Genomic DNA, 13,579 nt, shown 5'->3' with positions numbered 1-13,579 from the left:
ATGCCATTGGTCGTTGCTCTTTCAAAATGAATTGGCAGGAATAGTTTCTATTACACCATCAAGGGGGTGTTTGCAGGCAGTGTTGCCAGCTCAGTGCTTTTGTTGCTGCATTTACCGACTCTTCTTTTGGACAAACCATAGCTGTTTTCCACAGAAGAGAGTCGCCAGTGTTGCCCCTCGAGAGCGAGGTTGGGCTTTCCCTCCACAGGCACACCTCTCCTCGTGTCTCTTTAAATTAACCGCTCAGCAGCTGACACAGACGTGAATGAGCCTCTAACTTTCTCTCTGAGTGATTGTTTTACAGTTAAATATAATGGAAATCACAGCACAGCCGTAAGAATGTCAATTTTTTCTCTACAAAAAACTATTCATTCCCTGTCTATAGTTTTTCTAAATGTAACAGGCTGCCTATATACAATGTCAAGGTCTCTGTCACCAGCTCTGACAAACCTGACAGATGAACTTTTAATGTACAGTGAGCACCTCATTGTCTTTGCCTTATTGTTTAACCACGTTCAAACAATGCAGTCCATGTTTTGTTATGATGACCACGTTGTTGTCGATCAGCCATTTTGCTTTACATCATTGCTGCCAGGACACACAAACTCTTATATAACACAGCTGAGTCCAAGAAAACCTGCATGTCTGTAAACCTGTAACATGCAAATTTCTCATCTGTGCCTGTGATACACAAAGGAATGTTAATAGATGATGAGAGTTGGTGTTTTGTTGTACTGACGTTAGTGATGAGTAGAGGTGGGTGGTTGCGAAGAAATGTCTCAGAGTAGCTTACTCTCTATCTCTCTCTCTTTCACACACAGACACACACACTGTATGTGACTGAATGATCATCACTGATGAGAAGGTAGTGATCTGTGACAGAGTGGAGCAGTAGTGAAGTTAACTTTACACTTAAGGCAGGAACGACACTGTACTGTCTGAAGAAGTTGCTTCAAAAGTGTGCATTGGGTTGCATGAACTGAATGAATCTAGTTTCGTCTGTAGTTATTCTTATGTATAAAAGTTATAGTCGCTATTAAGTTGCTGACAAATACATTAATAAACACTTTAAAATAATCTTGTGTAAGCTTACAGTATAACATTATGATGTGATAGAAACAATTTATCAACTTTACATAAAATATATTATTATACAGTTATTATACAGTGGCGGTTTTAAAATAAAGAGTTGGTCATTTTCCTTAATAAAGACATTTCCTTCAGTTACAGTAGAAAAAGTACAGTATGTAAGTATTATCATTTCATGATTCATGTTAAGAAGCTGGCTTCATGTGTAGTGACATATGTCAGGCTGTGAGTAATCAGCTGTAGCTACACAAATATGTACTGGCTGCGATCACAGCTTTGAGTTTTACTCCCATGTGTTGTAGTTTATTTACAGCCCATTTGTCATCCAGAAAGCCACACAATTTTGTTCCCTACTCTGTAAAAAAAAAAGATTACTGGCTGAGTAAACTTTGCAGAAATCAGTCTGTTTTCACTGATGCACTGTTTACTTCTTGTCAAACACAAACAAGGCTCTTAATGTGGTGTAGCCACAATGATAATAAAATTTACATACAGTCCCACAACACATGCTGTCACGCACACCCCCAAAGACATGCACAAACAGGGGTCTGGTAAAGAGACAGACAAGACCAGTAAAAACTTAATGGATTCATTGACAGTTCACCTGCCTATCAATGAGGCAGCCCACCGGGATTTGTCCCAGAATGCCCAATGGCCAGTACACCATTGAGCTCGTCTCTTCGCCTCTGCCATGATGTCTATTCTGAGAATACCAAACGAGCTTCTTCTTATAGCTAGCTGAAGACCCATATTTGGTGTTTCGTACGTACCAAACCCAAGTTACACAGTGCAAGAACAGGCACAGAGTGGAAATAAAAGTGGCACCATTCTCCCTATCACAACTCAGTGTACCCTCAAAATAATTGTGATGCTCTTATTTTAAGGTAAAATGTTGCTTTAAGCACCTGCCGTGCTTGTGTACTTGAGTGTCCTTGCGCACTGCAATAACATGATCCACTACCTCTCTGCTCCTTTCTTTTCTATTTGCTCACAGGCACCAAATTAACAATTTGTGAATCAAAGGAGTCACTGAACATCCTTAATTCTATTCCACCTTTCATTTCAAATGCCTAATTTAGTTCAGCACACCTCCCTAAACCTATCACTATTCATCATCAACATTTCTGTTGAAAAAAAAAAAAAAAAAAACTGTGAAAAATAAATTTGCATCGAGGTGGGGGGGTTACCACTGGTGATGAAAACAATTATTTCTAGTCATTTTGTATTGGTTTGTTGCCGCCTTGAATGAGCAAAGGCTGAGAACATTTTCTTTTTTTCCTGAGAGGTAGTAATTTATGTGGACTTGCTCTAGTAATTGGAGAGTGGGGAATTGGAGTTAGGACTGTGGAGCAAATGCAAAACAAAACTAGAAAGGATAGAAGATGGCTGTCTATGTGTATGTGCGTGTGTGTGTGTGTGTCTGTGTGTGTGTGTGAGAGAGAGAGAGAGAGAGAGAGAGAGAGAAAGGGTTTGGTGTTTTGGTGGAGCTCCTCTCATCTCTGTGAAGGCTTTTATCATCTCCTCTGGTCGCAGCGCTGATGAGGAGCTTTAGAGGCGGCGAGAGGAGAGAGAAGAAGAAGCTTGTTAGAAGAAGGGAGGTGTTGATGAGATAATTACACCGCTGTCATAGTCCCTGTCTAGCCCAAGAGCTATGCCATCAATGTGTCTTTGTGTGTGTCCATACAGTATATGTCAGCTGTGTGTGTATTTGTACATGTTTGTGATGGTGTACGTTTGTCAAATGTTTGTCAGAGTAACAGTCTTTTCCAGAAAATGGTACAATGCACATTTGTGATTGCCATCACATGTCGTCTGCTCTCTGTGTGCAAGTATGTATATATACTATATGTGTTTGTTAGGGAGTGTGTGTTTAGACACTTGGTGTAGAATAATGATTGCACTTTTTCGTCTAAAATATATGGCCGTGTCTTTTCGGGTGGAAATGAGGTTTAGAGCATCTGCTCTCCTCTGCCATTTCCTTATTCTTCCCCTCTCTCCGTGTGTGTATTTTATTTTTTAGAGGCGACATTGTTGTTGTCGGTTGTATGGCGTCACTGCAGGCGCTGCAGACAAACTCCACTTCCTCCAAGACAGCCCATAATTCTTCTATGCTGACTTCAGAAACATACACTCTCTCTTTCTGCCTGCTATAGAAAGAGTGTGTGTTTGTGTGTATGTACGCGCGTCACTGCATTTCAAAAGAATTGGCGGGCCTGGCTGATTTGATACATGCCCAAGACATGAATGCCAGGCCGCAGGCGTCCACACACCCGCTAACCTACTGGCCAGATTGAGTTGCAGGGCGAGGGGGAAAAGTAATGGCAGAGGAAAGTTGACCACCGCCCTGGGAAATATGTGGCGTGTCTCTGCGCGAGCGAAAACAAGCTCTCAAGTCGACAGACAGCTTTTTCATTTGGCGCTCTCCAAGATGTGGAGGAGTGCAGGGTAGAGGAGAGGGTGAGAGAGAAATCGGTAGAGGTGGTGGTGGTCGGGAGGGGGGTGGGGATGGCTGGTACTGGTGGTTTGTGTTTCTGTTATGAACAGAACGCTATGAAACAGGAACAAACTCAATTTCAAGCCCGGCAGTCCTCGAGGAGAAGCACTTGGTCCCTCCACCTGCCTCCACCACCAAATGAAGACTTTAACCTCTTCGCTGCGGGCAGACTTCTTTGTTGGAGCCTGACTCTCTCCACTTTAGAGCTACTTCTCATCCAGCTGTCCTGAATGTTAGTCAGAACCCTGAAAAGCTTTTTAGCTCGCTGTCATGACAAAACCTGAAAATTAGGTTGAAAAAGTCAGATACAAAATCAAAAGCCTTACCTTGAAGGTGGAGGTGGGATACAGAGGGAGAGAGAACTGGTCCTCACTTCTGTGTTCTTCAGTTTTATTCACACGGCTCCTGTCACATTAAAGCAAAGCACCAGGCATTCCACTAAACTCTGTCGCTTGTATACAAGTCTTAATTCAGACAAACTAGAGCAAATTGGATTAATGACTCCCACCACCTTCAAAGACAGAGATTTCTCATTTGGGTGTAAAGTATATTAATACCACTGGGAATGGCTCGTGAATCGTCACATGGTCTGCCGTGGCAATAACACCACGCCTCACATGCTTTCGGATCCAGGGAGGGGATATATTTGTCTTTTTTTGTCCTTTAATAATAACAGTATAGCGAAGCAAAATTCCCTGGTGTGTTGAAGAATTATTAAATCCACTTGCGCCAGCACACTGCTTTCATTATGTCACTTTGGTGGGCCGATGAAGAGCACTCACAGGAGTGTAATTGGCGGCATCCATTTGTGACCTTGGCTATAGCACGAGGGGCCACCGCATCATCAATACGAGACGACGGGATGTCGGCGCCCTGAGGGAGGGAGAGGCGGAGAGAAGGCTAGTGGATGGGGGAGGGATGGATGGAGGGATGAGAGGACGGTGGCACTGCCATCTGTCTGTGTGTTCTGACCCACTGCTCTCCTCAGCGGCCCAGTGCCCAAATTAGGAGAAGTGACACACCAGCTAATTGCAACACGTGAGTTTGTGTGTGTGTTTGTGTGAGAAGCAACAGTCTTTGCACAGGGAAATGAGAAGATCATGAGGCTCCACTTGGCAAGATTTTTATGGAAAAATACTTCTGTCTTATTAGCCTAAATCATGAAGTGGAGCTGCAGCAGACAAGAGTGCTCCATCTCCATTACGACGTTTTACACTCATCCCATTTGCCTCTGTGAATTGTCAGTGTAGACACTTCTTGACCCACAGGAAGTAACAAATTGACACTTCACACTAAAACACAAAACTCTACCCAAAACAGCAGCAACCAAACACTTTTAGTGTCGGACTAACCCAGATTAGATCTCATCTCTTCTGTATGTTTTTGTATAGGTTGGTAAACACAAGCATCCTGTGTGTTGTTTACTGTCACGTTACAAGAGTTCTTGACATTGAAGTTCATTACTTTCCAAATGGCTGACTTCTGCTAGGCCTGTTTGGGGCCATCAAAGAGACAGACTGACTGGAATAGTTTTAATAAAGTGATCTGCAAAGTCAATGATAATTTTTTTGAACATTATTAGTTTTAAAGCTCTGTCAGCCCACATACTGTATGTATTTCCAATTATTGAGGCTGTTTAGATCTTTTTGCTGCCTGAATTTGCACAGAACTATCAACCTTTAAGAACGTGATACACTACATTAATTTTATATATTAGCATTGAATCAACATAGAATTATCAGCCAGTTCTGCAGTGGTTGGTCCAGCACTTTGAGCTAGGCTGAAATAACAACTGGATGAATTACCAGTAGATTTGGCAAGACATTCATTACAATAACTGTAGTTATGTAGGATGATTTTTTTTTTCATCTTTACTCCCTAATGACCAAAATAAATTAAACTGAAAACTTAACTTTATCCATTGCTTCTAACCTTCAGGTGAACACTGTACATTGTAAAATTACAATCTCCAACTTAATAGATGTTACCCCCTCCACACAATTTTTGGTCTATCCCAGTGACATCGCTGATGATGTCACCCAGCGTATAAAGACAGGAAGTGTTTGGCCACCTCCTCCCTTAGTCCCTGCAACACAAGGTGGATGTGGTGAGTAACAAAGGAAGAAAATTATTAACTCATGAAGCACATGAATTGAACCAACAAACAATAACTAAACTTAACAATACTTGTCTGTGTTTTACTTTAACCTGTTATGATGATGGGATGTGAACTGTATCCAAATATAATGAAAAACACACACATAGTATGCGTCTACAAGCTACAGATCAATGATGGAACCGTGGCTAAAACGAACAGTTAATCAAGCATGGTTAATTATTAGCATAATATGCAATATGGGGGTGAAAAAAGGGACAAATGGAGGGTTCTCACCCACTTTGTCACACAGACACAGTTTTCATACTGCAGATACCAAAAGTCACTTGACAGCCAAAAGGTGTGTTTTGTCACTGTTGTGATGAAGTTTGATTTCCCTCTTCTTCACCACTTAGGTGGTGCTGTTTTCTGTGTTCTTTAGCCATGATAGTTACTTATCAGCTACTAGAAAGAAAAACTAATTTTCAGTAGTGGACTAAGAAACATCTCCCAAACTGTGCATATTGTCAAATATTTCTTGAACTTTCAGTTTGCAGCATTTCCTAAGCTGCCACAGAGTGATGCTAGAGTGTTTTTGTGAAATCACATCAGTATGAGTAAAAAGTATTCAGACATGAACTTGGCCAGCTGAGGGGGCAGAGGCCAGGCCTTGCTGTTCACTTCCTGCTTGAAGGCAAAAACGTAGCATATTGTAGCTTTGACATGCAGTAGAGACAGGAAAAGAGCTAGTGTCAGATTGAAAGATGAAGGATGTGAGATGGGAAGCTAAGAAGTGTGTAGTGTTTTGTTAAACTCATTCTAATGTGAAGAACATCACTTGGCTGCCTGACAAGCAGCCCTGGGGCAGAGATCATATTAGGTGTTGAAGGGAAGAGACATACACACACACACACCTGTTAGAGTGGAAGATATGGACACTGCCAGTGGGTTGAATTAGTGCTTTTCTAAGTTCTTCATCCATTTATTTCCTTATCTGTCCATCCTTCTTGTAATATGCTGTCACTCAAAGCTAAAGGTGTGTTAAGCAAGGATGTGAACTGAATTTTAGATGTGGCAAGTTTGCATACACAGCTCCAATCGGAAACATTCGATCCCCCTTGCTTTAAAAGTTATTACAGTTATGTGAAAAGAATTTAATCGAAATGTGCAACAAGTCTAGTAAACTGTAAACTTTATTGATACATACAACTGCAATACAATTTTGATAAAATAGGTTGACATAATGCCACCCGGTTAGCTCAGTTAGTAGAGCATAAGACTCAATCTCTCGGGGTCGTGGGTTTGAGCTCCACTCTGGGCGGCACTGCCTCCCATGGGCCCACCACCCGTGGGAAGTGAAGTAGGACTTCGGTGCACTGTGGACTGGACAGCAGCTGCCCCCGTGACCTGGGCCTGGACCCAGATAAGCGGCAGATGATGACATGACATGACAAGTTGACATAATTTTCCTTAACCAAGCTTTGTTGGACTTGGAAATTGTCTTATACCCACTGCTCTTTTGGTACAATGAAATTAACTCCTCTCTCATCCATAATTGGACTGTACCTTGAACACATCCCTGGGTGGTGTTTATATAAAAACATCACAGCTGAAGCCAAGTAACCAGATCACGTTCCCAATGGGTTAATCATGTTTTAACCCTACTCTAAAATGCTACATAATTCATTGTTCATTTGCTGGATCAGTAGGCTGCTAAAGACTTCATCTGAAGCAACATTTAGCTCTGCAGAAAAGTTAAACCTTACTTTCTTTAGGGGGACTAAATATTTCTGATTGCAACTAGTGAATGGAAAGATGTGAAGATACATCTGTGTGAGACTGCAGAGAGAGTTTGGAGATCAGTTGGACAAGAAAACTAGCAAGTCACTGGTCAGCTAGCAAAGTACGGTCAGTCTATTACTAGCTAATATCTGTGTTGTCCATATTGGCTGTTTGATACAAATAATAATAATAGACTGCACACTTTTAAAACTTATTATGATGTCTGTGTTAACTATGAAACTTTTATTTCAAGTATAAGCTCAGTCAGACAGTAACATTTAATAATACAGTTAACATCAGTAAAAATGTACATGTAAATAAGTTTGAAATTCATTAAACGTGTATATCACCTGGTAAGTAGCTCAACAAGCTATGTCTGAGGACTTTTTAAATATATCGAGACAAAAAAAAAAAAAGTAACAAAAAGAAATTGAGTTTATGGTGAGTCCTGAGATCTGAGCCTGAGCTGAACGTGGTCAATACGTAATGTGCTTGCTAGCTACATCTAACCTCTGTACCATCTGTAATGCCTGAGGCGAATAAACGTGGACTGCTCAAACATTCCAGTGGTCAAATTCAACTAAGTAACATCAAGTATAATCTACTTTTTGACTGTCTAAAGACTTACACACCATTGTTTACCATAAAGCTTTTATTTCGATAATATGTTCAATCTAGCTAATATTTAGCTAAGATAATACATTTTTTGCAATTTTGTACACAGTTTTTCTTAAGAAAATAAATGAGCATTCAAAAATAGTTGATTAATACTACAGGTGTAAATTGTAGTGATATATTTTAAAATAACATGAATGTTGTGGATAAAATAACATGAATATATAAAAAAATGTACAGCAACTTTTTGAAACTCACTTAACATATCTGCTGCCTGACAAGTATATTGACAAAGTTAAATCCCAGGAAGAAAAAAGTGAGAAACTGGTGGGAAAAAAGATAGAAAGAAATTTCTGGCGAGTTCTCAGATCAGGCTGAGCTGAACTCAAACAGGCACGGAGTACAATCAGTGCAGCTCGCAACAGCTACATTTGGTATTGGGTGTTTGGAATGAATTAAAGTGTTAGTGATTTGTCAAAATATTGCTGAATTTCTGGCAGGGTGGCCATATTTTGTAAATTTATTATATCCTTTATATAATTGTTATCAGTATTTTTTGTAGTCCCTTTTTTTTGCCCGTCTGGTTTTACGGATGTGTGCTGTTGTTCTTGCTATATGTTTTTTTGTACCCAACAGGAAATGTATTAACATGTTCATATGATGAGCTGTCATTTATAACTTTGAAAAAAGGAGCTCAACAGAGCTGTGCCTGAGTTGCAGTCTGACTGGTGAGCTTGACTCTGACCCCTCATATTTAAATCAATAGATTATTTTACAGTTACTTCCCGCTGGTTGCCTCTGAGATAATATTTCACACTGCACATTTAACAATAAACTGTTTTTCCTGTTCTATTCTGAGTCTGGACCACTGAGGTGTCAGCTCTGAGGCCCCTGAGGGTGAACCAGGTCAAGGTGACATCACACACTGTGACACCCGGCTCAGAGTTGCCGTGACGAAAAATCCTGCCTCATCAGTCACACCTGTCAGACAGGTGTATGTGTGTGTGTGCATGACTCTGTTGAGTGCCAGTGCGCACAGAGGATGGTGATGAAGGGCAGGGTGGATAGGGGAGGATGGGAAAAACAATCATTTAAAGTTCATCACTTACCTCTGCTGTTTTGTTCTTTATCTACAGTGAATCTACTGGACACAACGACAATCACAGGAGACTGGGGCTGGCTCACGTATCCATCGCATGGGGTAAGGTTTAAGAACATAACACAAACAAAAGGTCCACTGAGGAATTTATCAAGGACCAAAAATCTCACATGATAGTAATGCATTTTATAATGGCTTACAAATAAATTTAGATGTCAAATTAACACTGGATCAGCATCTGTTCAGCATCAGCATGTTTGCTGGGTAATCCTGATTGCACCTCTGTGAAATCCCAACTGTATAAATTTCCACCACAAAGCGACACCTGTTGCAAAGGTTTTCCTATTTTTATCCCTTCTGGAGGAATGTGAGGCGGTGATTTTCCAGTCGAGGGGGAGCCTGTGCTTATTAAACGGCATCCGGTTGTAACGCAGTCACCACAGGCTAATTACATGTTCGTCAGTTGCAGCCAGACAACTACACGTAATGCTCATCTAATTCCAACATCAGCTTTGACATCATTTTCAGCCCCCACCACACATTGGCAGCAAGGTGCATATCACAGAAGAGGGTTGGCGGGTGGGGGGGACTTACAGCCCTCCCGGGGGAGGAAGATGAGAGGAGGGTGGAGGGAAGAGGGAGAAAGATGAAAGAGAGAGAACGAGGTGACGGCGAGGGCACGGCGTCGCTACATTAGCATATTGTAATGCCACATGATGATGCCTGGGGTGATGAATTAGGACTCCAGCCGTGATCTTTATAGCAGCGAGATGCCACCGTGTCCCTGACTCCCCCAGCTGTCAGTGGAGTGGTAGAAACATTTAACTCTCCTCCGGCCCACACAACAGAAGGCGGTGTGATTGAACGGCAGCCAGGAGGAACAGATGGATTGTCTTTCAAGTCCTGAGAAAAGAGGTGGAAGAATTGGATTAGAGTTTTGAGCGAAATGACTCCTTCTGCGTAAAATCAGCGTGAGAAGTGAATCTGCTCCGTCCTGACAGGGCCGTGTTATAACATCTAGATTACATAAACTCAGCCTGTAGTGTTTCATTTAATTGGTTCAATATGCTGGAAATATTCACTCCTAACTTGATGAGAGATGTTTTTTCACTCTGAACTCCCGAACATGAAATGTTTGATTTAATGGATTTAGTGCTGGAGCTTGGCTTTGTGGCATTATGGTTAGATTACATATCACAAGTATGCATATTGAACTGAATGGCAAGGATCTGAAGAAGGTGAAACAAGCTGTATGATGTTTTGTACTTGTGACGTATGTCTGCAAGGGAGAAATGACTACATTGTTATTGTTTAGGATGCAGATGATGGTTCATGTGAGTTACTCTGTAACTGGACTGTGTCTGATTTCACTCCCCTGTGTATTCCATCACCATTCTCAGGCTTTTAAAAACCACAGCACCCCTTCATGAATATTCATCCACAAGCAGTCAGATCTGTGAAGCCATGAGCCAAGTAGCTTTCAGCGCAGTCTGATTTTAGCTCTTTTAATTGCCTCAGGTGTGGACTTTTCAGACTCTGTTGAGGGCTGAGGTGCATCAGCATTTCTTTGAACTCCATTTAAAATGACAAATCTGTCTATCACTTGCTGTGAAAGCTGCTATTTCTATCGCTGTGTAGCAGGGAAAACTCAAGCCAGAGACCCTGTTGTATTACTATGACAACAAAGCTGTTTCATAATGACAAAGGTTATTAAGATTGATATTTAGTGCCTCTTTCATCTACATAAATATGTTTAAAAACGTTATATAAAATGTGATCATATATATAGTTTCAGTTCTTTCTTCCACCACTGTTCATATTGTTATATCATACGGCAAATATGACCAGTGTAACAGTTTAATGATTCCCACCCATCATTATATTTGTTCTTTACAGTACACTCACCGAGCACTTACAGGAACATCATACTAATAGTGAGCAGTTCCTCCCTTCCACCACCACAAGCATGGACTTTTGACACAAGGAAGGTTGTGTCCACAGATTCATGGTGTTGATGCCAAATTCTGACCCTACCATCTGCAACCTCAGCAGAAATCCAGATTCATTAGACCAGGCTATGTTTTTCCGGTCTTCATCTGTCCAGTGTTGGTGAGCTTGATCCCACTGCAGCCTCAGATCTCTGTTGTTGTCTGACAGGACTGGAACCTGATGTGGTCTCTGCTGTTGTAGTCCATTCACCTTGACGTGTTGTTCATTCTGAGATGCTTCTCTTGTCACCACAGTAGTAAAGAGTGGTTATCTGAGTTACTGCAGGTTTTCTGTCAGCTCCAACCAGTCTGGTCATTCTCCTCTGACCTCTCTCATCAACACGCTTTTTCTGTCCTCAGAGTTGCTGATAGTTTTTGTTTTTTTCCATCATTCTGAGTAAAAACTCTGGAGATTGTTGAGTGTGAAAATCCCAGGAGATCTGCAGTTTCAGAAATACTCAAACCAGCATGTCTGGCACCAACTGTCATGTCACGATCAAAGTCACTGAGAAAGAGATCACATTTTTTTCTCTATTCTGATGTGAACATTAACTGAAGCTCCTGATGTGTCATCTGCATGATTTTGTGCATTGCACTGCTGCCATATGATTGGCTGATTCGATAATTGCATTAATAAGCAAAACCAGGAGTTCCTAATAAAGTGCTTAGTGATTGTGTATCTGTGTTGAGCCAAATAAAAGCACACACAACATATTACACACAGATACACATAGACAAGATTTATAATTGAAATTTTAAATATTTCTTGTAAATATTTCCTAAATGTTCTTGAAAACTAAAATTCGTACTGCATGCAGCACGATGGTTAGCACCTCGCTTCACATCAAGAAGGTTTTGGGTTTGAATGTGCCGGTAGACCGGGGCCTTTCTGTGTGGAGTTTGCGTGTTCTCCCTGTGTCTGCGTGAGTTTCCTCAGGGTGCTCCGGCTTCTTCCCATAGTCCAGAGACATGCGGATATGGTTAACCGGCGACTCTTAAATATTCCATAGGTGTCAATATTTGCATTTGTTGTTTGTCCCTGCTCAGAGTGTGCCCCACCTCTCGCCCAGGTCTGGGATTGCCCCTCAGATTCAAACTGTCCAGTGGTACCCATAAAACAAAGTCAGGGTCACAGAGTTTAGAGGGTTAGATCATAGGACAAAAACAGATTCTTATAGCGCTATCATAAAATGTACATCTTGTTTCATGTTGTATTCTGTGTTATTTTCTCTCAGGTAGGACATATACGTAGTATGTTCTATGCAAACGTTATGCAAGGAAATTCACTTCAGTCATAAGTCATATCAAACTCTTTAATGGTAACTTGGGACTTTGTGAAGCGTTCTGATGCAAAGTCTCGATGTTACATCTGTAAATATTCTCAAAGTGCTGTTTTGGGGGCAGATGATTTGTTGAGAAAAGAAGTTGCAAAGCACCAAACAGTTTAATGTCAAACATTAAAGAAAAGTTTTATGTAAGATTCTGGGAAACTTGGGCTTGAAAGAAAATGCTAAATATGTCTGAACAGTATCTGCAAATAGCCTGAGATCAGCAGCAGTTACAGTGTTTGGTACCTCTGCCGTGTCGAGATCAAACATTCAGTATACGACTCACTCACACAGATTTGTGATTCCTTACATTGTGTCCAGTGACAGTTACAGACTGGGTGTTGACAGTCATTTTTTGTGTACATTGTGTTGGATAGAAAGAGCTTGGCATGCTTGGTGTGAGTAAGTCACAATACTGAAGGAGCTTTTCTCCTCCAAGTGGAGGGTTTGATTTACTCAGAGCGCTAAATGACACTGTAGACTGGGTATGTTCTGAGCTTGATAATCATGCATTCAAAAATGATTCTTCGGCATGGCTATCAGAGCAGCAGCAGCAGCAGCACCAGTAGCACTTTATTAATGCGGATCTGCTTGTGCTTTCAGTTTTTTCAGCCACACTGACCGGAAACCAGAAAAGTGCCCATGTCTGATGGCTTGAACATCCTCATTTACACTGCTAAAGACAACATTTCTGTGCTTTTTCTCTACAATAACCTGATTGTATTCCTGAACTTAAAGGTGTCATTAAAAAAAAGCTGAAAGTATGTGACAAACAGCTGTTTACATCAAATGATTGCAAGGATATTATATTGTGTTTCCTTGCTGAGCTGTGACTGAGTGCTACGTCCTGGTACAGGATATCTGCAGGTGCTGCACAGTCTTAGAAAGAATTGAATTCAGCTTTTTCAAAGGTCTAAGGTATTAAAAAAAAAACAACACATTTAATTTACAAAAGTCTTAATTTTTTTTCCTTTTCCGTAATGTTAGTTATAAAATGGTTTTGTCTCTGATTATGTACTGTCTGGAGACGTTACATACTTATAAACTAGTAATAAACTAATAGTGGGATTGTGCTACAGCAGGCTGTTC

At 41.0% G+C, this 13,579-nt stretch overlaps 1 protein-coding gene across 1 annotated transcript in view; it reads left to right on the top strand.

Annotated features, from left to right (window-relative positions):
- The window catches only part of epha8 (eph receptor A8), a 100,067-nt gene that overhangs the window by 15,864 nt on the left and 70,624 nt on the right, over nucleotides 1-13,579 (top strand). Inside the window, exon 2 of the mRNA XM_041033426.1 lies at nucleotides 9,212-9,276. The gene's annotated coding sequence lies outside the window, so the exon portion shown is untranslated. The remainder of the gene's footprint in view (nucleotides 1-9,211; nucleotides 9,277-13,579) is intronic.

Source organism: Toxotes jaculatrix, chromosome 3, assembly GCF_017976425.1.
Source record: "Toxotes jaculatrix isolate fToxJac2 chromosome 3, fToxJac2.pri, whole genome shotgun sequence".
Taxonomy (NCBI): Eukaryota; Metazoa; Chordata; class Actinopteri; family Toxotidae; genus Toxotes; species Toxotes jaculatrix.
The sequence above is the reverse complement of the archived record's forward strand: the minus strand, read 5'-3'. Positions and strand labels throughout refer to the sequence as shown.